General features: G+C 41.4%; 1 long non-coding RNA gene across 1 annotated transcript; it reads left to right on the forward strand.

Moving 5' to 3' along the window:
* Positions 1-22,306: 22,306 nt before the first annotated feature.
* LOC308394117 lies at positions 22,307-23,638 on the forward strand. The gene is made up of 3 exons (XR_013971119.1): positions 22,307-22,582; positions 23,283-23,409; positions 23,501-23,638. It is a non-coding gene; the product is annotated as an uncharacterized lncRNA (long non-coding RNA).
* Positions 23,639-25,237: the final 1,599 nt, after the last annotated feature.

The following is a 25,237-nucleotide window of genomic DNA, read 5'->3' on the forward strand; positions in this document are numbered from 1 at the left end:
CAGCACGTAGTAGCAAATTCTAAGTGTTTTATGCACAAAGATGTCCTCCCTGTAAGAAAACTGTGCACCATGCAAAACACATTTTTAGACGTAGTATCAATGCATAAACTACACCTTTTTTTGGAAGCAACATAAAATAATTATTTTATATCGTTAGGTCCATATCCACTGGAATTCTAGGAGATATTTATATAGGCATATTGATAGGAACTGAAATATCTTCCATTGATTCATCAGAAACAGATTTGTTGAGCTGATTTAGAATTTTACTGACTATAATATGATGTTCATTTTGTGGACAAGATAAGGGAGAGTACAGCTTTTTTGGTTGGTCAGCAGAGTGACGGACAAGCCCCTACCTTATGAGCTTGCACTGAGGAGTTAGAGGAGCTCCACCCCTCTAACATCATGTCTGGTTGCAGAACAGGAAGTGCAAGGAGATTAAGGGGGTGTCCAAATTCATAAGCTGCATCCTCCTGAGTCTGCATTTGTAGGCCGATTACGTTACGTGACAAAGGCTGTCCAAATTTGTAGACTCCTCCAAATGCGGCCGACAAATGCGCCCTCCTTTTCCCCAGATTATAACGATGGGTCGGGTGTATCCTTCGTGGCCCACCATGTCCCAGTATTCATAGCGCGGCCCAGCCGATTCCAGTTTCCAACAATGGTGGCAGCTACTTAGCCCTAATATTACTCTTATTACTTTTTCTGGGTCACAAAATAAACTTTTAAGATATTTTCAAGAAGGAATGTTGGTGTGTAAACTTCAAATATCTGCTTGGTTTATCAAGACATCACATATTTACAAAGGTGCTCCAACATTTTCGGAGACGTGTGTTACCCACCAGCTCGATAGCTAGCCGGGGTGAGAACAGTGAACTCCCGGCACATCATTTTCAAACCCCCTGTGGTCTTTCGCTACTCAGGTTAAACATGATATATAAGTCACTTAGATAACTAAAAAATGTTTTTGTTTGGCTTTTTTCAGTGTTTTATTTGTTCCTGAGTAAATCGGTTTGGATGAGATTACAGTTGAATAAACATCAAACAGAAACCTGATTAAATAGAAGTGTGAGATGATTGAAAATTTACGCCAGTGTTCTGTTATATTTTACATAGCAAGGAGCTGAATGGCTGAATTTATTAAACTCCACAGAGACAGCTGCTGACACAAATCTGAAGGCTAGACCATCCAATTTCAGAGCCGCTCACTTCAGGTCTACCCTGCCTTCAGAGGACCTGGCCCACGTAAACTGTGAAGGCCGGGTCCTCAGGAGGATGCAGCCCATGAATCTGGTCACCCCTTATGTTTTTAGGTTTTCTGGATAGTCTATTTAGTCATGCTGCAATAGGCATGAACTGCTGGGGGCTTCCTATGATGCAATGAGGGTTTCCTTGTCACTACGTGTTTATACAACATTTTTGCATTAAATCATTAGCTACTATTAATCTCTGGCTCTTTTTCACAGTGTGTCTTTTGTCCTGTCTCCCTACACCTTCCATCCAACCAGTTGTGGCAGATGGCAGCCCCTCCTTGAGCATGGTTCTGCAAGATGTTTCTTCCTGTTAAAGTTGTTCCTTCCCACTGTAAATAGTATTTGTGTAGCACTTTACTAGTCCCTAAGGACCCCAAAGCACTTTACACATCCAGTCACGCACCCATTCACACACTGGTAAGCTACATTGTAGCCACAGCCACCCTGGGGCGCATTGACAGAGGCGAGGTTTCCTGGCGCCATTGGGCCCTCTGACCACCACCAGTAGGCAACGGGTCAAGTGTCTTGCCCAAGGACACAACGATCGAGACTGTCGGAGCTGGGGCTAGAACCGGCAACCTTCCAAATACAAGGCGAACTCCCAACTCTTGAGCCACGATTGCCCCACTGTCACCAAGTACTTAGTCACAAAGGGTATCTCTAATGTTGTAGGTTCTTTACTTTACAATATAAAGAACCTTGATTTGATCTTTGTTGTGATTTTCTTGGAATTTCATTTTTGCTTCATGCAGATGTTATCGTACTGTTAGTTCTGGGGGAATGAGGGGATGAATTGCTGCCTCAAGAAGTTGTGGAGTTCAAGTACCTCTGGGACTTGTTATAAAGTGTGGGGAGAATTAAAATGTGGATTGGATTGTTATGGTGAAATGAGAACTGAGTTGTCAATTCAGTGGTTTACCTGATCGATGGCAATAGATTTTTTTTTTTTTTGTTTCAAACAAAGGTTTCCAGTTGCTTGGACTGGAAATGTTTATCAGATATAAATGACCTTTCACAGAATGCAAACAGGTACACCTACAGTTCCTAAGGTCCCCGCAGCTTTGCTCCAGCAATGATTTGAGTTTATCTCAATCATCTATACTGTTACTGATTGCATCTTTTATCAGCCACTGTTATTAATGTTCCAGCTATTAAAGCTTTAAGATAGGAAAATTGAGCTGATATCATTAAATGAATATTTATTTATTAAATTTTCTCCAGGTACTCTGGCTTCTTCCCACATTCCAAAGACTTGCAGTTAGTGAGGATAGGTTAATTGGTAACTCTAAATTGCCTGTGGTTGTGAATGGTCATCTGTCTCTATGTGTTAGCCCTGCGAGACTGATGACCTGTCCAGGGTGTACCCTGCCTCTTGCCCTAAGGCAGCTGGGATTGGCTCCAGCGACCCTGACAAGAGGATGAGAATGAATGGATGGACAGTTATATATATAGTAATGAGGACCACTTCATGGTCTATGGATGTTTTTTAGAACTTAATTATTGTTATTTCTCACATCTCACATACTTGTCTTGTCTTTCTGAAAAAAAGCATTGTAAGTATATCCTCACTACCCTCACTTTTGATGTTATGTCCTCAAGTGTCAAAATCTTTTGGACATAGTACAAACCGGCGTCACTTGTACATGTCAGATTGAGTGAGCTCTTCTTACGTGTCCTCGTCCGTCCTTCTACTCACAAACTAGTTCCAAAGTGTCCCCGGGCTTTGAGAGTCTTGACAGAGATTAATCTGTGTTGTGTGTGTGTCTACTGAAGTTAACGCTGTCTGTCTCCAAAAAAACCTCTGGTCCCATGAGTAACCACAATGACACACAAAAGCGTACACTCATCGTCCCACTGCCACACACACGAAGATTCTTAAGGCATGAGTAACTAGGGTAGGAAGCATCAGGGGGACGACCTTGCGTCTGGAACTCAATGCCCCTCTTCACAAAGCATTTGTGTCCAAAAGCCACTCTTGTCCTCCCTTACACCCATAACTCATCTACAGGCTTCTTTAAGAGGACTCAACTGTTATTTCAATCTTGTTGTGTGGCTGGAAAACTAAAGTGTCTGCAGTGAAATGTATATGGTGGCATAGTTTGTCTCCTTCTCTTTAAATGTGGGTAATAATAAATAAATGATGAATTATAATGGTGAAGTACTTGGCCTCAGTACTGAAGATGGGCTGATGTAATCTTGCATTATACTCTTTTATTTTTTGCCTTACAAGATTCTCATTCAGATCAAGGTTTCATTTCATTTTTGAACACATTTTGAAAAAAGATGGTAATAAATCTATCTATCTATTGTAGTGTTCAGTGGCAAACAATAAAAAAATATTCATCTGAAAACAGAATGGATGTCTACACATAAGAGACAACTAGGCAAAAAAAACAATTTCAAATTTTATCTTTAGATGCTTAGACATTAGCAGGGTATTGAAAAACAATTTTTCTAGATTACTTTATTAAATATGTCAACAATAACACAGTTCGACAGGCATAAAATAGTATTTTTCCACAAACAAGCTTCTATCAGATGAAAACTAGCCATGGTGTGCAATGTGTCCTTAAAAATTGGGAAAAATGGACAAGGGAGGACAACTGTAGTGGCAGGCCTAAAAGCTATCTACAGCAGTATCTGAACATCATCTCCTTGAGTAATAAAATAAAATAATAAAATGTCCAACAAAGACCTGACACAGAACCTGAGAGATGTATCTGATGATTCATTGGATCCATGTACTGCTCATGAAACCTCATCAGAAATAGTCTCAAAGGAAGGCTGTCTGTCAAGAAGCTGTTCTTAATGAAGGGGTGGAAAGTACATTTTAACCTCCCCGTTCATATTCGCACTGCCGAGTCTATCCAGTCTTTTAAATTACGTCTTAAAACTTATTTTTTTATTTTGGCTTTTGATTCTGTCTAGTTGGCTGTTTTAGCTTGTTGCGTTGTTACCTATTGTTTGTTGTCCTCTTTTATTGTTTGTTTTAACTGTCTCATGTTCAAGAACTGGACTGATAATCAGTTGCAGCAGGTCTTGGAATGATTCATTCATGGAATGATCATTCCAGTTTTGAAATGTGAAATCATCAGTAAAGAGGAGGTAAGAAGAGAAGGGCAGAGTCTACACAGCAAACCCCAGATGAGGACTCCTAAGTCAAATTCTTCAGTATTAAGCAATTTTTCTTTAGATAAAACTTTTGTTGTTGTTTTATTCTCAACAAATTGTACAGCAATAAAATCAGCATTTTTTTCTTTTTAATTTTTCAGGTCCATAAAAATTTGGACACTGTCCCATAATTTTGTACAATTTTGTACGTATCAAGCTGTCAAGGACCCGGTTCCGGGGACTCGGGGTCCGTGAACAGTGTGGACCTTTATTATCATTATTATTGTTATTATTGGATGTATGTTTGCTGCACTTGTGTTCCATGCTGGTGTGTGTACGTGTGTGTTTGGCTGGAGGATGAAGGACAGCCACCTGCAGGCCTGATGGGTGTGGCCCTGCCAGCTGCTGGTCACGCCTAGGTTCCCACACACCTGCTTCTGATCAGGCTCGTCGGGGGAGCTACTTAACAGAGCGATGGAGTTTCCTCTGGCGCAGGATTGTTGAGTTAGACTCCATGTTAGTGTTTAAAGTGCTGTTCAGTGTATGCCTGCTGGAGTTGGTGCCATAACGGCTGTGTCTGTTGTTTTTCCTCAGGAGGACAGCGGAACACAGGACTGCAAGACACACCGGGTGTGTGAAGGCACAGGGGCAGAGAGCACGAAATACCAGCACTTAGGAGAAGACACGTCACGGGAGTCGAGGGAGCACTTTGGAGATTTATTGTGTGGTGTACATTTACCTCACTGTAAATAAACCCACTGCTCATTCCACTAAGTCCAGAGTTTGGGTCCTTTTCTCCAACATCCCCCACGGTCTGCCAGCCAGACCGTGACACAAGCTTTAAAGATGCAATTGAACTGAGGACTTTCAACATTAAACCCAGCTGTTAAACCCCTTGAATTAAAGTGTTGTTATATATTTAGGATTTAAATTAATTTAATAATTTTCAGTCATTTTTCATTCATTTTAATATGATAAAAAATCCATCTAAAAATCCAGAATGAATCTATATGTTTGATTAAAACGTGAACTTAATTTTTTTTATTTCTACGATGCCTCTGTCTTTGTTTTACCAACTTCCTCTGCTACCTGACGTTAGCTTTGTTGACCTCACTAGAAAAATACTAACCTGCAAAGTCAAGTGGGCTGAAAAAGCAAATGACCCTTTATCTGTAATACAATATTACTACTCAGTACTGTGCTGTATTTGATTAGCCCTGCCCCCACTCCTCTTATGCTAGCAAAATAAAAGTTTCCCAACATTACACTAAACCCAATCTCCAAGTTCCTAGGTATAGTGTCTCTAACTGGACATAACGAAAGTGAATATGAATGAGTGAACACGTGAGAAGAAGATATGTTGGTGTTACAGGTGTGATATATGCATCCAGAACGCTGTCATTGGTGCGTCCCTTGTACAATCAGCATAACACTCACTCTTAAATCGAAACATGTGGAGCTACCCTTTGTGGCGACCATTTGTGATGAGAACACAGTCCAAAGTAACTTCTTTTTAAATGGCACTTGTGTTTTGATCTGAGAATTTTATTTGTCTGTGCACATACAGTCCCATGCTAATATCCAGCTGGTGCTATGCCTCGCTACCCTTTAGCTGGTCAAATAAATCCTTTCATTCGTGACACACTCCGGCACTTGAGCACAATGTGCACAGACATCACTCAGCAGATATCATTGATCAAGTGCTTTAGAGACACTGATCTAAATATCTTCAGTGCCGGCGGGAGGTTGCAAATTCTCTGCCTTTTTTTAGTTTTATTTTTTCCTTCTAGTCAGTGCGAGGCATCAGAAAACTCTTTATTTTTGAGTAATCAGTTGCCACTACATTAAATAATGGAGTGGTTCTAGAACACAAGCCTTTCTAAACCAGATTTAATTTAATTCCAGAAGGCACAGACACTCTCTTTAATACACTTTCATCATATTATCAACTTAAGTCAAAAAGGGGGACTGCAGCCTCACTAATATAATGTAGTATTGACCTCACCTGTTGAAGTCAGTATAAATTGCTGGAGAGACTATTTTCTGATATATAATCTGATATATAATCTAGTTTTCTTAAAAGCACAGTTTAAATTCTATCACCAACTCCACTTAAAAAAAAGTGCTCCATTTCATCCTTTCATGCAAAATAATCACACTTCAGCATCTGCTTTTTACGGATCAGCTCATCACATCATTCTGTGGCAGCATCATTCTGTGTGTTTGGATTATATAAATCCTTAAAGAACTAGTATCTAAGGATAGTGTCATGCCGTAGCAGATCTAGAAAATTCTACATGGGGAGCAAAGGAGGGGCAAGAGGTTTAGGCAGGGTGGCACATACCTCTTCAGTAAAGTATGTATAAACCCCCTATAATTAATGGAGTCAACGAAATATCCACAAAACACTTTAAAACTATTTATTGTATCATTATCTATTGACTACTGTAATTCATTAACCCTTTAAGACCTACCATAGAACCAAGTCCGCCAGAGCTTATATTATATTTTTACATGGTGTGGTGCCATTTTTGGGAGCATTTCAAGTTGCTACATCAATACAACAATTATAGCCCAGATTTTAATAATATGTATTCATTAAGTGCATAGTAATTACATAAATTGCAAAAAAGTGCAATAAACTACAAAAAAATTGAAAATCGTTTTTGCTTTTTTAACATATATTTGTAGTTAGAGAAATTTAAGAGGCTTATCCCTCAAAACTGTAAATACAAAAAAGTTGCACAAAATAGTTTCCTACCACAGGAAATTTATTTTGAGTGTTTTCATAGTTTTATTTTTGAAATACAACAATTTGTATATACTGCAGGAAAAACAAAAATAAATATTATACTGCAAATTTGCAAAAAAGCAGCATATGCATCAAAATAAACTATTTCCAGCAGTGCAATATGAGTCCTAAGCATCCCAGAAAAGACACAGAAAGTCATAAAGTCAAAGATAGCTTTTAAAAACACCAGTATAGGCCCTGAGGCCCTGATGGTAAAAAAAACTACATTTCCGCGAAAATGATGTCACTTCCGGTTTCGGGCAGGTAATGGCGGACATGCAAAAGTTCGCGCTGACGTCTATTCCAACATAGGAAGTGTTATGAACAGCTGATCGGATCGGCAAAGCGTGTTTCTGGAATATTATGTTTTTGTTGCTGCAAGTGCTTTTTATGAAGTTTTTGCAAAGCTATATGTGGAAGGAAACTGGGACCTAGGACAAACTGATGGCATAAGATGTAAGTACAACTCCTCCAGTTTCATATGCAAAAAAAATTATTGCGCTAGCTTATGTGGTTGCAGTGCTACCGGGATTTAAAAATAGTTACGCAAAACAGAGCGTGCCCGCTCCAACCGGCTCTAAAGGGTTAATATCAGGATGTCCTAAAAACTCCAGTTAACTCCAGTTAATCCAAAATGCTGCAGAAAGAGTACTAAACCTGCTATCACACTCCATCTGGAACCTCTGGATCTCAGATCTCTGTTTCTCCTCCTGCAAGTAAGAATAGCTATACAAATTGCTCACCACTTCAGTTCTGCGTTCCCCCTAGCCACGTTACCCAGGCCACACCAAATCAAGCTCTACGTGTTATTGCTTTTTATCCTTGCTACTTTTCCCCCTCCGCAAAGCACCTGGTGGCCGGGCCTTAGTCCATGGGGCCTGGCCGGGCACAGCCCGGAAAAGGGACATGGGCCCATCTTCCTGCAGTCCCACCACCCGCAGGAGGCACCGTAGGGGTCGGGTGCAATGTCAGTCGGGCGGCAGCCAGGAGCAGAGGTCCTGGCAGACCGATTCCCAGCTACCAAGGCTGGCAATTGGGACATGGAATGTCACCTCTCTGGTGGGAAAGGGTGCTGTGGTGGGTATTTTGGTATCCCCTTGGCTTGCTGCTGGTATGTTGGGGTTTCTCCCAGTGAACGAGAGGGTTTGTTCCCTTTGCATTCGGGTCAGGGAACGGGTCCTGACTGCCATCTGTGCTTATGCGCCGAGTGGCAGTTCAGAGTACCCAGCCTTCATGGAGTCCCTGTGTGGGGCGCTGGAGGGTGCCCCCCCTGCGGATTCTGCTGTCCTACTCGGAGACTTCAATGCTCACATGGGCAACGACAGTGAGACCTGGAAAGGCGTGATGGGGAGGAACGGATTCTCTGATCTGAACCTGAGCGGTGTTTTGTTACTGGACCTCTGTGCAAACCACAGTTTGGCCATAATAAACACCATGTTTGAACATAAGAGTGTCCATAAGTGCACGTGGCACCAGGACACTCTAGGCCACAGGTCAATGATTGATTTTGTAATCGTATCACCAGACCTGAGGCCATATGTTTTGGACACTCGGATAAAGAGAGGGGCTGAGCTGTCAACGGATCACCACCTGGTGGTCAGTTGGATCAGGTGGCGATGGAGGACGCTGGACAGATCTGGCGTGCCCAAACGTACAGTGAGGGTGTGCTCGGAACGCCTAGCAGAGGCCCCAGTCCGCGAGATCTTCAACTCACACCTCCGGCAGAGCTTCAACAGCATTCCGAGGGAGACTGGGGACATTGAGTCTGAATGGACCATGTTCAGCACCTCGATTGCCAAAGCCACTGCACTGAGCTGCGGCCGCAAGGTAGTTGGTGCCTGTCGTGGTGGTAATCCTCGAACCAAATGGTGGACACCAGAGGTGAGGGGAGCCACCATGCTGAAGGAGTCCTACTGGGCTTGGTTAGCCTGTGGGACTCCGGAGGCAGATGATAGATACCGACAGGCCAAGGGGAATGCGGCTCGGGCGATGGCGGAAGCAAAAACTCGGGTGTGGGAGGAGTTCGGAGAGGCCATGGAAAAAGACTTTCGGACCGCTTCGAAGAGATTCTGATAAACCATCAGGCGACTCAGGAGGGGAAAGTGGTGTTCTACCTGCACTGTGTATAGTGCTGGTGGAGTGCTGCTGACTTCGAATGAGAAAATTGTCAGGCGGTGGAAGGAATACTTCGAGGATCTCCTTAATCCCACTGGCACGTATTCCGTGGCGGAAGCAGTCTGGGGATGAAGGGGATGACCCACCAATCTCTGGAGGCGAGGTCAATGAGGCAGTTAAACAACTCCCTGGTGGCAGAGCCCCTGGGGTGGACAAGTCCCTGAAGGCTCTGGATGTTGTAGGGCTGTCTTAGTTGACATGCCTCTGCAATGTTGGGTGGAGATCAGGGGCAGTACCCCTGGACTGGCAAACCGGGGTGGTGGTCATCTTTAAGAAAGGGAGACCGGAGGGTGTGTTCCAACTACAGGGGAATCACACTCCTCAGCCTCCCTGGGAAAGTCTATGCCAGGGTGCTGGAGAGGAGAGTACATCCGTTAGTCGAACCTCGGATACAGGAGGAACAATGCGGTTTTCGTCCTGGTTGCAGAACACTGGACCAGCTCTTTATCCTCTTGAGGATACTTGAGGGCGCATGGGATTTTAACCAACCAGTCTACATGTGTTTTGTGGACTTGGAGAAGGCATTCGACCGTGTCCCTCGGGGGGGTCCTGTGGGGGGTGCTCCGGGAGTATGGGGTGTCTGGCCCATTGCTACGGGCCATTCAGTCCTTATACGACCATTGCAAGAGCTTGGTCTGCATAGCCGGCAATAAGTCGGACTTGTTCCTGGTGAGTGATGGGCTCCACCAGGGCTGCCCTTTGTCACAGATTCTGTTCATAATTTTTATGGAAGGAATTTCTAGGCGTAGCGAAGTGGCGTAAGGCTTTCACTTCGGTGGTCTCAGGATCTCATCTCTGCTTTTTGCAGATGATGTGGTCCTGTTGGCTTCATCAGGTGATGGCCTCCAGCTCGCCTTGGAACGGTTCGCAGCTGAGCATGAAGCGGTGGGAATGAGAATCAGCACCTCCAAATTCAGTGATGGGAATAACTGCATTACAGGAAACGGTGTTACTAACGGCATTACGTTTTTCAGTAACGAGCAATCTAACTATTTAGTATTTCTATCGTTAGAACGCCGTTACCGTTACAAACAACAAAATGCGGTGCGGTCGCGTTACTATTTTTCAACAAACAGACGGTTGAAGCTGTGTTCAGCTTACTGCATCTTATATCAGTTGCATGGAAGTAGCTGTCTATCTAGGTAATCTGGGCGCTACAGCTTGCGGAAGGCTATCACTTTCTGGCAAACGATCACTTTTTGGCACAATACCTGTTGCTAAGGGGGCAAAACAATCACATGAGTGCTGCTGTTTGACTGAGAAAGAATAAAGTAGCCATTGTAAGCCAATCACATGACCACTTTAACATGACTGGCCGTGATATTCTCCTTTATAGTGGACAGAAATTATTTTTATCTGAGTGGCACAAATGATTTGTGTGCCATCTTATTAAATGAACACCTGATTGTTGTGTAAGCAGTTTGAAATGGCTATAAAAAGGGGTAAAAGGTAAATGGCTGCAAATAACTTTGTTGTTTGCAAAACTTAAACATGTTTGTGTTTGTTACAGTAAAAATATACCCTTTTCTACTCGGATTTTATGTTTTTTGTCTGATTTTAGATCAATTGTGTTAATACAGTATGTCAAAATGAAAACATATCTGTACATTTAGACACGCGAGGTTGTGCTGAAAAGAATGACACCAAACAAGGCAAACTAAATAGTTTTTAAAGGTGTAATGTTGAGGTAAAATCTAAAGTAGTTGAAAATGGCCAATTATACCGTGGACCCCAGAGGGTTAAAGATTTATTTTTTTTTAAGTAACGCAATAGTTACTTTTCAAGTAATTAATTGCTTTTAGTATCTTGTAACTCAGTTACTAACTCAGTTACTTTTTTGAAGAAGTAACTAGTAACTATAATTAATTACTTGTTCAAAGTAACTTGCCCAACATTGTCCAAATCTGAGGCCATGGTCCTCAGCTGGAAAAGGGTGGAGTGCCCATTCCGGGTCAGGGAGTATCTCGGAGTCTTGTTCACAAGTGATGGGAGAAGGGAGCCGGAGATCGACAGACAGATTGATGCAGCGGCTGCAGTGATGCAAACACTGTACTGGTCTGTTGTGGTGAAGAGAGAGCTGAGTGTAAAAGTGAAGCTCTCAATTTACCGGTTGATCTACGCCCCTACCCTCACCGAATGAGATCGCGAATCCAAGTGGTGGAAATGGGCTTCCTCCGAAGGGTGGCTGGCCTCTCCCTTAGAGATAGGGTGAGGAGTTCGGCCATTTGGGAGGGGCTCAGAGTAGAGCCGCTGCTCCTCCACATCAAAAGGAGCCAGTTGAGGTGGTTTGGGCATCTGACAAGGATGCCCCCTGTGCGCCTCCTGGGTGAGGTTTTCCGGGCATTTCCCACCGGGAGGAGGCCCCGGGGCAGACACAGGACCCGCTGGAGAGATTATATCTCTCTTCTGGCCTGGGAATGTCTTGGTGTTCCCCTGGATAAGCTGGAGGAGGTGGCTGGGGAAAGGGAGGTCTGGGCTTCTCTGCTTGGGCTCCTGCCCCCGCGACCCGGCCCCGGATAAGCGGATGAAAATGGATGGATGGATACTTTTCCAAAGTCTAAGTTTAACCAATAAAACATTGGCCTCAGGCACAGAAACCCAGAACAGAGACAGCAGGCGGTTTAACAGTTTCGGTACAGACCACTCGGTCCCATGACACACCTATTGAAGCATACGATAATAGACCTCTCTGCATTGAATCATATTTGTTATTGATCTCTGGCTCTCTTCCTTCTCTCACCCAACCCGGCACAGCAGATGGCCACCCCTCCCTGAGCCTGGTTCTGCCGCAGGTTTCTTCCTGTTAAAAGGGAGTTTCTGCTTCCCCCTGTCGCCAAAGTGCTTGCTCATAGGTGGTCATATGGTTGTCGGGTTTTCTCTGTATTATTATAGGACCTACTTTATAATATAAAGTGCCTTGAGGCGACTGTTGTTGTGATTTTGATGCTGTACAAATTAAATGGAATTAAATTGAATATCTTGTAAGGAAACAATTTTCAGGTATAAATAAGACAAAAGTTCCCCAAAATAAATACAAAATACATACAGAAATAAAGCTTAACTTAAGCTCTCCTAAAAGTGATAGCTGATTGAATGAAAAGTATAACCAGAGTGAGAAACAAACAAAGCAGCGTTTCAGTGATGCATTCATTAGAAATGTTGCCTAATAGTAATCGTTTCAGTTTTGCAGTCTAGTAGAGTGCTATGAAGCATTTACATACACTGCAAAAAAATTTTTTTAAGGGAACACTTGAACATTACTGTGTAGCGGATTACAATCCTTGGTATGCTTGTCCACATAAGAGGACGTATTCAAGACTGCACTCTAGGGTCCTTCTCAAAGAAAGACTCAGAAATAAGAATCAAAATAATAAGAAAAATCTAAAATGTAATAGAAAATGGTTGTTTCCAGGGATACACAAAACCCGGTATCACAGTTCAGATCAGTTGCTGCTAGAATTTACGATCGGGGCACGCTGTTTCACATTAAAGATTCAATGGAAAGCTACTTTGACAGCTGGAACAGTTACAGGAGAATGTTTCCTCCCCCTTTTGTGTGCTCCGCACCTGAGTGCACGCCACTGTACATACTGGTGGGACAATCAGAAGAAAAAGAAAAGGGGAACCAGGGCCAGTGTTCAGGTGAGACTGAGAAGGTACCGAAGGTTAGGTTCTTGGCTGTAGGGAGATTCCCGGTGCCTGCGACCAGTTCATCTATTGCCATCTGGTAGGGACGCTACCCTTCAGTCTGCAGCCCGGGATCCACGGCTAAATTGCAGCATGCTTACCCTATGTCCTTCATCTGTCCGCCGTTTTACCTGCAGTAGCGATGTACCATCATGGATACTAGCATCGACTAGCTTCGGAGTCACCGCCCGGCGCAGTGTACAGGTATGCACAGGTGCTTAATTCAAGTACCATTGCAGTCAGATGTTGAGTGCACCAACCAAACGTCATCAATACGGTTTGCCCTGCTTAACGGTCGCTCAATTACAAACAAATCATTTATTTTAAATCTCTTCATGGAGGAATCCCTAAACTTAAGGTGTTTAACCGAGACATGGCAGCAAAGAAGATTTCCTTCAACTGAATATAATCCACGCTGTCAGGTTTATATTGTTGATTGTCATTTATGCTTAGAAATATCTACTCATATATGCTTAGGGTTAGGATTAGGTCACACTCTGAACCCTCTGAACCCCCCCCCCCCTCCCCCCCCCCCCCCACACACACACACACATATATACCTATATGAAACGTTATATGTTAATGAACCTATGCATATTCATGTAACCACAATAAAAGGAGTGCTATGGGGAACCTGGCTGAGAGTCTGATGGAGGTCAAGTGGGTGGAACGACACTTGGTTCCAGGCAGGTCTCCCTCATGCATGAGTAACACAAAGAACTTTGCCTATTTGTGTCTTGCTTTTTGCTGTGTAGTAAATTGTCTTGAACGTTCCAGCGAATAGGTTTATGCTACAAACCTATCATTAATTGGTCCTTCAACGCTGGATCCCTGGATTCGCCAAGGGGAGAAGAGACATGTTGAAAGACTGACATCAGCCAGGAAGTTCCTGTAGTAAAGTCCCGAGACGTGAGAATTTGTCATCGGGCCGGCGGATTAGCTGTCTGTTTTCTCTCCTCGATGAATGAAGATTGGCGGGATTCGAGTCTAATATTACATGCTAAGCAACGCCGAGTAAGTTGAGAGAGGTTCAGATGAGGCTTTGATGGCCTATAAGTGAAGTTCACTGAACTAAAGACAAATATGGTTTGATGATTATTGACATGCTTTCCAAATAGAAGTTTTTCCTCCTAGCAAGGAAATACAGGTGCAGCAGTCAGAGTATTGCTGAAAGGAATCTCCTGAGAAATCTTCAGAGGCCCAGTGAGAAACAAGAACCATTCCAGGCATAACTGACAGCCCAGGCAGTGGTTGAGGTCAAAAGTCGAGCTGTTTGGGGCCCATCATGAGATCAGATTGCCACAACAATAACCATGAAGCTGCGTTGGAATGAGATCTGTGCCAAGGGGGCTTTCCAGAGGCCAACAGAGGAGATTGTGGACAACAGACGGGCACCTGAAGGATGAGGGGAGCGTGCCACGCTCCATCGACGGCGCAGAGGGAGCCCAAGGATGGCATCATGATTCTGTGAAAAGCACAGGAACCAGAAGCTAAGGTGGTTTCCTATGAACTTCACCTAATGCTGTGTCACTGTACTATACATACAATGACACTCTGAAGACTGCTGGGATCATAACAGCAGTAAGACAACTGGATCCAACACCCTTTCCACAGAGGGTTTTTTCTGCAGAGGATGGACAGTAGAGGAGTCATAAATATCCCTCGCAGGACAGAGGCCTGAAGTGAGGTGATGGGGGTAGATAGAGGCCATAAAACAGGAGTGCTGACAGGCCTGCAGCTTTGAAGATAGCTGAGACCCATGTTGACAAACAACAAAACCACCTGGTATGTTTGAATTTCTATTCTATGTACATTTGGACTCTGGTCCTATGTACAGTGATGGAAACAACTGGAAGAGACATTTATGACGCCCTGCAGAACTTAAACTACTCTGTAGAGACAGGTGTGATTTACATGTCTAGAGGAGGAGCACCACCAAGCTGGGATGTTTTTGAAAATGTAAATTTTTTATTTTGACGGTTAACAATTCATTTGTTCACTTGCTGGATGCAGTTTACCATTGGATGAGATCAATGAGGAATAGGATAACTGCTAATACATTAGTCAAACTGTGTACGTTTACAGTAATTTAGGGTGATTGACATTTGCTGAGTATAAAAATGTTTGCATTGAAACTGTCAGACATGAGGTGATCATAACTGGGAACTTTTCTAGCATAAATGTCAAACGGGCAGAAATGTCAGGTTTATATTGTTGATTGTCATTTATGCTTAGAAATATCTACTCATATATGCTTAGAGTTTATAATCAATGTCATTTTGGTAGAGGTTTGAGTCTGCAAAGACTTTGTGTGCATTCCAGAGTGTTCTGGCATTCACACCCACATCCTGGGAGCATGGGAGAGGTCGTACCTTCTCTTATTGTTTTATGGTAGGATAAACATAGCTATATGTGTTTTAGTCTAAGTGCCTTTTGTTTAGATGAACTGCTGGACTTCCAGACCAGCAGGTTTAGGGAAGTCTTTATGGGCTCACACTCTAAAAGTACTGCCCTATGTTTGAAATCTCCTCCTTGGATAAATTAAAACATTCGTAATTTTAGGAGATACTGTTGCAAGCTAGAACGTTTGTGGAAGACTTCCAAGCTCGAGGTTCACAGATTACATCTTAAAGAATCCATTTTCATACTAAATGGCATGGGGAAAAATGCCAGAACAGAGTATTTTGCACACCTTATAGCGTCAAAAAAGAAAAATCCTAAATTCTTGTTTAATAAAATTAAGACTATTGTTTCTCCTGATGCTCCTCATGCACCCGTTTACTCAACATCTGAATGTAATGAGTTTTTGAATTATTTCACAAATAAGGTCACTGCCATTAGGTCAAATATCTCTCCATCATCTTCTCAGTATCAAGCTTACAATTTACTCACCTCTGATACTTGGTCTTCCTTTACTCCAGTTACATTACAGGACATCAGGGCTTTGCTTGGTCATATGAAACCAACTTCAAGCCCCCTTGATGTCCTTCCTGCCTTTTTTTTCATGAATGTGTTTGACTCTATTGGCCCCTGTATTGTGGAAATGATAAATATTTCTCTTTGTTCTGGTTCAGTTCCCAGCTTCTTTAAACAAGCTGTTGTTAAGCCGATATTAAAGAAACTTCATTTGGACCCATCCCCTTCAAACAGTTAGTGCCTTTTGTATCAAAGATTTTGGAAAAAACTGTAGCAGAACAACTGAACTGTTTCCTGGAGAAAAATATCATGGACATTTTCCAGTCTGAATTTCGCAAATTGCACTCTACGGAAATGGCTTACCTTAGAGTGTCTAGTGACATCCTGATGGCCGCAGACTCCGGAGAATACACAGTTCTGGTTCTGTTGGATCTCAGCTCTGCTTTTGATATTGTGGATCACAGTATCATTGTAAACAGGCTTATTTGGGATTACTGGTGTTGTTTTAAAAATGGTTCATGTCATATTTATCTGAAATGAAATGGGCGACCGTGGCTCAGGGGGTTGGGAACCGCATCTGTAACCGGAAGGTCGCCGGTTCGATCCCTGGGCTCTCTGTCCTGGTCGTTGTGTCCCTGGGCAAGACACTTTACCCTCCTTGCCTACTGGTGTTGGCCAGAGGGGCCGATGGCGCGATATGGCAGCCTCGCTTCTGTCAGTCTGCCTCAGGGCAGCTGTGGCTACAACCGTAGCTTGCCTCCACCAGTGTGTGAGAGTGAATGAATAGTGGCATTGTAAAGCGCTTTGGGTGCCTTGAAAAGCGCTATATAAATCCAATCATTTATTATTATTATTAAATAACTTTGTATGAATCAAGTGATGTCCAAATCAAGAGTTCTATCTTGTGGGGTACCTCAGGCATCTGTCTTGGGTCCAATTCTCTTTTTACTCTATATATTCCCCTTAGGCCAAATTATTAGGCGCTAAAATGATATCTATTCCGATGACATTCAGTTATACTGTTCTTTTAAAGTCTCTGATTTTATAAATTGTTTAGTTTAAGTAATTGCCTGACAGAAATTAAGCAATGGTTAAACGGCAACTTCTTCCAGTTAAACTCTGATTTAACAGAAACTTTAATTATTGCTCCTGACCATATGATTCCAGAAATTAGGCAGCATGTCAGCTTCTTAGACCCTTATATAAAATCGAGCCTCAGAAACCTCGGTGTCATATTTGACAGCTCGATGTCGCTTTAGCAACATTCCAAACAGGTGGTCCAGAACTGTTTTTATCATTTAAGAAATATTTCAAAACTCAGACTAATGGTGTCAAAGCCTGAAATTGAGATGATTATTCATGCGTTTATTTCTTCACGTTTAGACTACTGTAATGGTATTTTTACTTGTTTTAACAAATCAGCTTTAAATCGTCTCAAACTGTGCAGAATGCTGCAGCAAGACTCTTAACAGGCACCAAGAGAAGATCTCATATCACTCCAGTTTTGGCCTCCCTTCACTGGTTGCCTGTAAGTTTTAGGTTTTATTTTAAAATTTTACCTTTAACCTTTAGGGCCCTACATGGTAAAGCTCCCCAGTACATATCTGACCTGCTGAAACTGCATTCCTCTTCCCGAGCTCTAAGGTCATCAGGTCAGAGACTGTTGGTGGCCCCACGCACTCGATTTAAAACTCGTGGTGATCGGGCCTTTCAGGTAGTGGCACCAAGGTTGTGGAATTCTCTCCCACTGGTTTTACGCTATTTAGACTCCACTGATTCTTTTAAAAAGCAGCTGAAGACATTTTTTATATAGGCAAGCTTTTAATTAATTTGTTGTTTTTATGTTGTATTTTACTGTTTTACATTGTTTTTTGTTGTATTTCCATTCTTTTCATTTTTAATTTTCTTTGTTGTAAAGCACTTTGTGATTTTTATCTGCAAAAAGCGCTATATAAATACATTTTACTTACTTAAGCTGCATCTACACGTACACGGGCATTTTTAAAATCTGTTTATCTCCATCCACATGATAATCCAAAAACTGGTCTTAAGGTCTGCCAAGAGGATACCAAAGCACCAGTTCACAACTGTAACTGTAAAGAAATGTTGGGCAATCAGAAAAGTATGTAAACTTGTATATCTTTGATTTTTTGCGCGACAAATGTGAGGAGAAATGGCTAAAATGCAAAGAAAAAGTTATATTACTTTTTTTGTCAATACTGGTGACATGAGATACTCCTTGCAATTCGGTCAAATTGCACATGTAGTCCAGAATGTCACATCCCTACGTGCAGTCTCAAGAAGGCTTGCTGCATCTTCCATGCACAGTCTCCTGGAGGAGATCACAGGAGACTGTGACCAAGGCAGTAGAAAGTCATCAACCCAGCAGCAGGGCTAGTATGTACTCTTTTATGTGAGGAAGAACAGGACGAACACTGCCAGAGCCCTACAAAACATTCAGAGGACTACTCATGTGCACTTCTGTGACAAAACAGTCAGAAACATTCTTCGTGTAGATACCATGACGGTCCAGTGTCCTTGTGTGGGACACTGTGCATCTCAGACCACTGTTCTTTTCACAGACAAGAGCAGGCTCACACCGAGGACATGTGATGGACATGAAAGCATGTGGACATGCTGTGGTGAACGGTATACTGCCTGCAACTTCATCCAGCATTCAGCAGTGGGTCAGTGATGGCCTGGAGAGGCATGTCACTGGTGATGTGTAGAATGCAATGTACAGTTGGACTTCCATCACAAATGTTGTTCGATTCAGTCCTGCTAGGGCGTTAATTAAGCACTATTGCTGTATAACACCACATTTTGTATTTGCTAATTTTATTTGTGAATAACGGTTAATGGTAATACTACCATGCACTAGCTTGGCAGTTATAGCATCTTCTATGACAAATGATCTGCCTCCATCTTACAAACTTTGTATACAAAGTGAGCACTCCTGCACGTTATACTTTGCTGAAACTTCTTCAAGAGTGGCTACAGTGATCATTTTATTGTAGTTGAAAGAATTTGGATATTTTTAACCATCATTGGTGCCTCTTTGCTTGTTTAGTCATGGGAAATGAAAGGGCAGTAAAACTAATAATGACTAACAACATCAGACTTAACAAGCACGTACTGCGGAATCCTTTTCAAAATGGGCACTGGGGAAATATACACAAAACACTTATATTTTATTGTCTATCAAGATCAAACGAAATGGAGCGATATCAATAATTCTAAATCTATATTTTTTCGAAACAGAGCTGAGTGAGGATGGCAAGAATAATGCTTATAATGCTCCTTTGTTGTGTTTGCATTGTGCTACCCCAGCCTAAAAAACGAGCAGTCTGGATTCTATTAAACTGGATTAAATGGGCCGTAATAACGTTTGTGTGACATATGTTTTAATATTGATAAAAGGAGGTTATGATGGATGACCACCGCAGAAGTGCTCACACTGGATTAATGTGATGCACTGAAATGTCTCACAGACTCAAAAGCATGAAGCCTATTCCTTACATTTCCCAGTGGGACTAGAAAATGGGAGCTTTTTAAAACACACAGAAGTCTATTCACAATCATAATTCATTTGAAATTGAACCTGAAACAGATCTCAAAAGTGTTCATCATTTAGAGAAAGCACACTGTGACACACATGGAAGTATATTTATCCCCCACTGATATTACGCCCAGTCTGGAATAAAGATGCTTTATTCAGGCATGCTCTCTGTGCTCTTGTCAGGCCTAATTTGTTCTCTTGCAATGGATCTGTGCATACCAGAGTGACATTACAACCTCTGCCAGCCGGAGATAAAGTCATAATTGAGACGTGAAATGAGTGCGTCCACAAGAGTGAATAGGTGGGGGAATCACCTGACATACTGTGATGTGTACGTGCATGTTTTCTTTTATGTGATAGCTTAAATTTATTGTAGTCGTCTGAAATGCACAAGGCTTTCTGATAAAATAAAACAGAATTTATAGCATTCTTTTCCTTTTATGTCTTAATGTAACTTCCCAGGTCACAACAAACCTGGCGTATAGGGGGATTGCAAAGCTTTTACAATTCTGGTAAGATGTGGTAATTGAAATGATGGCTTTATTATTCATGATTAGTTTATTTTAAAAATTTTTTTGCTTGATTAAAGTGTTGTATCTCTTCCTGCCTAAGAATGTGACTATAGTTGTCTCTGAAATTGCAGCTTGGTTTGCAGAATATAAGATAAGTCTCAGTTTTATTAAATGTGCACTGCGAGGTATGGCAATGGACAGATGTATAGGGTCCGCTGCTGAGCAAAGGGTTAATAAAAAAAATCCTGTCTTCATTGATTTGCAGAGTATTTTCTCAAGCATGATGCCTGCTGCTCTAAAGGTCAGATGAGAAAAAAAATGCAACCTGGAACATCTCCCCAACTCAAAGCTAGACAGGGAATTATTGATTAGAGGTACGAAGAGCTGAGAATGCGAGTGAATGCAAGTCTGGATCATAATCTAGTGAAGACCTTTAATGTTCACACATTCACATTTTCAGCCAATTTAATTTAGTGTTATTATTATCAATTAGGATGAGATTTGGGGGGGGGGGGGGGGGGGGGGTTTGTTTTGTTTTTTACATAGACTCATTTCAAGTGTTTTTCTTTTTTTGTTTTTTTTTAGCTTAGTCCGATTTTCAGATTCTCTTAGAGGAAAAAAAAAATCAATCTTGAGAATCAGCCTTGCTCATAGTAAAACCTTGAATCCAAAACCAGACATCTCATCAGAATGTTGCTCAGTCTTTATATATTTTAAAGACACAAAAATAGGATTGGGTACCTGCAGTCAAGCTATAGCTGTATATAGCTGAAACTTATGCAATACTATGCAATAGACATTTCGACTTTGAAAATGCTATATCATAGCAGAGTAGACATTCGTAATTCAATCATCATCTCCGATTCCTGTTTAGAGGAATGTGGTATTTTGAGAAGGAGACAAAAATGATTGTTAACTGTCATTTGAAGGAGTGAAGAAGTACATGGATATTTTTATGGCTTGCTGGGTTAGCAAGTCATCATCAATTGTCATATCCACCACACAGAGAAGATTTAGCATTGGTTTGGAGCTGTATTTTTTTTTAGTTACCTGATTCAAAAAACTGAAATAAAAGAAGTTCTTGTCTTTACTTTCATCCCATACCTAATTAGGTATCACCAATTCTGGCCTTTAAGCAGCTAAAAGTTATGCTGCATTACACTGCTATTTGCTAGCTGCTAATGTTTTTTCTCTCCCTTTAATAACTGGCAGGTACCTCGCAGCACATAGCAGCTTTGCTGCTGGAAATAAGGAATGACGGAGTCAGACTCAATCAGATCAGTAACGTTGACACCTTTCACCTTTTCACAAATAGGTCATTTCATGTGTGCTAACATGAAAAAAGGATTGGTGAACTTTAATGACAGAAGTGATCAACATCACGCAAACACGTCCATCAATGGAGAACAAAGTGCAGTTTAAATACGGTGTTGAAGCTGAGGTCAATGACTCCTTCACAGTCTTCTGGGCTGTGCTGTTACATGATTTCTCTGGAGAAAACTCAGCGAAGAGCATACTGTGCATTTACATTTTGTTTCCATTACAGCTTCATTAAACGGCGCAGCCTATGTGAAAGAGAAATTGAGAAGTAAGTGACATGTCAGGACTTAATTCAACATCTTTCACTGTCCACTCTGCTGTCTGGAGATCAGCTAGCTAATAGGTCCCATAAGAGTGGTCAGTACATAATTAAACTCGTCCACCCCTGTTTTTGTTTTATTCATTTTTTTCCTCTTCCAGCCCTATGAATGCATCTGTGTGACAAGGCAAATGTCACTAAATGCCAAGCCAGGCCAACCATTCCAAAAGTCAAATGTTAGTTCATCTGTTAAGTCAATTTCCACTCAGCCTGACCAGCTGTTGTCTGGGTTAGCTCTCTTTAACCTCAGTGACAGGAATAAATGATTGACCCTTTGGCCTCAGCTGGCTTTACTATATCAGATAAGACCAATAGATGATGGGAACAGGGGCGGAGCGTGGGGGTGGCTTACGGGGCTTAAGCCCGGGTTGTTTTGTCAGAAGCCCGGGGTATTTTGGAGTGTAATTTTTTCATAGTTAGATGCCTGGCTGACAACTGTATAAAACAAAAAGTACACACAATATTCGAAGCACATAGTGCACACTGTGGGAATTTACGACTGTGCGTGAATCCCCCCCCCCCCGATATTGGTATGATCCGAGCTCAGGCACTAAGCGACTGAGCGAGGGGGCGGGGGGAGCTGCTGCCCGTGAGTGCGCTGTTGGAGAGACGGAGCCAGCCATACTAAGGAGAGCTTAAGTTTGACCAGGTACCAAAGCAAATCATTCGTACCGTATAAATAATGTAAATATGACGGTGAATCACGAAAGATTGATATGAAACTGATCACTTGACCAATATTACGTTACTTGCTCTTCAAGTGAATCAACAAATGGCGAAATGAAAAGCCGAACAAATGCTATTTTTTAGAGAGTCTTAGCTTACGTGTGTTTATTTCATATTTTCAGTTCTTACCCTCCCCGACTAATTCGGTTTCAGTTATGTACTGAAATATAAGAATGGACATTAGAGGCTTCTTTCAAAGAAAAAACTCAGGTAAATGTTATTTTATATATTATGCTTTGTATGTTGTTCAGTATATTTCTATGCAAAACAAGAGGGATTTCAGTACACAGCAGGATATTCACATTTGTAACCAGATATTTACACTTTAGGGAGAAAACATAAAACATTTTTACTGTACAACATCAATTTAGAGTAAACTTTTGTTTTAGATAAATATTGAAATATATTTTGAATTAGTTAAATGTCAGAATAAAGAGAGACAGAGCTTTCTGTTTTTTATCACTTTCATTAAATTTAGGAGTACATACACACTAAGTTTATTGTTAATTAATAAGAAAACTCCAGACGATTCCATTCTGAGCTGAAGAAGCTTCTGATAGGTTAGTAGAGTCCATGTGAGTAAACTGGTGGCACAGCTGTGGATGCATATAAGGCAAAACACAGAGCCTGTTTCTGTGACATGGGAACATCAAGAGATGTCAACCAAAACACCAGGAAAAGAACTGTGGAGCTCCATAAGTGTGGCTCAAGTTTGAATACAATTTGGTGCCATTTGCAATTAAAAAACACAGACAGTTTCTCTCTTTACTCTTAAAGTTAACAAATATGTTTTTATATTTATCAAATCTAAAGAAATAAACATTTAGTCTGATTTGATGTTACAATTAAAAAAGTGTTTTTATCTGAAGAGTAAATATCTGGTTTCAACTGTATATTTGATGATTGTCAGCACAAAGAGAGAGAGAGAGGAGCAGAGATTGAGATGGAGAATGAGGACAGAACAGAGATGAACAAGAGCAGGTGAGACACACATGTTAGTCAAATGGTTGCTTACTAAAAGTATCACCGTATCATAGGTACTCATGTATCACATGTATCTCGTACCTAGTGTTTCTTTTAATAAATATAGAATTTTTCAAATTCTATATTTATTAAAAGAAACACTAGGTACTCATGTATCTCGTACCTAGTGTTTCTTTTTAGGTTTGCTATTTTTCAAATTCTATATTTATTAAGTTCTGCAGGCTTGTTTGCACAACAAGGCTAAATAATTATATAAACTTTTCTCAATCTAAATATTGTACTTTGGTAGAATTAAATAAATAAGTGTAGTGCAGGTCTATGATGATTTTTAGTGCTACTATCATCTAGTTCTGATTGTGGTTATGTCTTGGTTAAGTCCCCCCCCCCCCTCAAAAAAAAAAAAAATCCCACATGCATACTACCCTTTAGGGCTAAGCCCCGGGTGTTTCAAATGTCTGGCTCCTCCTCTGGATGGGAAGACAATGCAAAAGGATAGGATAAGACAAAAGCAACAGAAGGTTGTGCATAGAATATAGCACACTGCTAAGAAAGAATTAGAGAACATTTGGTCATCATTGTATAATACCAAGTCAGTTAAACATCAGGGATATCAACCTGTTCAGTTAGGAAATATAAGCGATTGGTGCAAATGAGAGCAGCAACAAGACAGCAACAAAAGGGGAATGCTTTTAACAGGTGGTGATTACATACCATTGCTCTCTCCTTATTCCCCTCTGACTGATTTTTTTCTAGTTTTGGTTTTGTTACAGTCCTTGTCCCTATTAGTTGCATGAGACAGCACCTCGAGCCCATGAGGTTGCGCAGGTACTCCTGCTCCTGCCGGATGGCATACCTAGAGCGTGAGGGAGAAGTTCTCTAAAAAAGGTGTAATGGATTCACAATGTAATATGCTTTTAAGCTGGACAGATTTTCTAAGCAACTAAATACTGACCTATCAATCATTTGAATATAAATAAGGCACCTAACTGAAGGAATGTCAACACATAACAGACAACTTAGCAAAGAACCAGTTTTAAACTGTATCTTTAGGCACTTTGTTGCTAGCGGTTATAAACACACAATTTGTTACCATTTCTTTAGTTGAGTCTATGAGAAATGATGAAGACAACACAGTTTGACAGGCATAAAATTGCATTTTTGCACCAACACAAGATATTAACAAAAAAGCTGACATGTCTCAGCAAAGTGTGCAATGTGTCCTTGAACAGATGATCCATCTACTGTTCACTAAAGCCTCGTCTGAAATGGTCTGGCTGGAAGGGTGGCTGTCAAGAAGCCATTCTTAAGGTAGGGAAACGGGGAGAAAAAGCTGAGGTATGACACATTACACAAGAACTGGAGTCAAAACCAGCAGAGTGCTGATTCAAGCCATGAAAAGTTTGGTTCAAGCAATGATCAATATCTATACAGGAGAGAGGTACAACAGTGTGTGTCTAAAGCCATCTGTAAAACAGGATGCAGTGTTGGTTGGGGGCTGAATTTCACTGACTGTATTGCAGCCCCCAAACAAATACAATTATGAACATATAAGCACCATCAGAGTTTGATCCACCATACAATACCACTGGGAAAGCATCTTCATTTCCTCAATTTTCAGCATGACAGTGATCCCAAACACACAGCCAAAGCAGTAAAAGCATTGTTAGATAGAAAAACAGACAATGGAACACTATCGGTCATGGATTGGCCTCCCCAGAGCCCAGACTACAATTTAAGCTACTTAAGGTCCTTAGGAGAAAGCTTACTTATGAGAGTTCAGCCTATGATGAAGAATTAAGGTGGCCACTCTACTATATAACAGAAGCACATTAGAATTATGCAAACTGTTTCTGCCTTATATATCGCATTTCCTGTTATATT

This window comes from Rhamphochromis sp. 'chilingali' (assembly GCF_963969265.1).
Source record: "Rhamphochromis sp. 'chilingali' genome assembly, chromosome: 3".
Taxonomy (NCBI): domain Eukaryota; kingdom Metazoa; phylum Chordata; class Actinopteri; order Cichliformes; family Cichlidae; genus Rhamphochromis; species Rhamphochromis sp. 'chilingali'.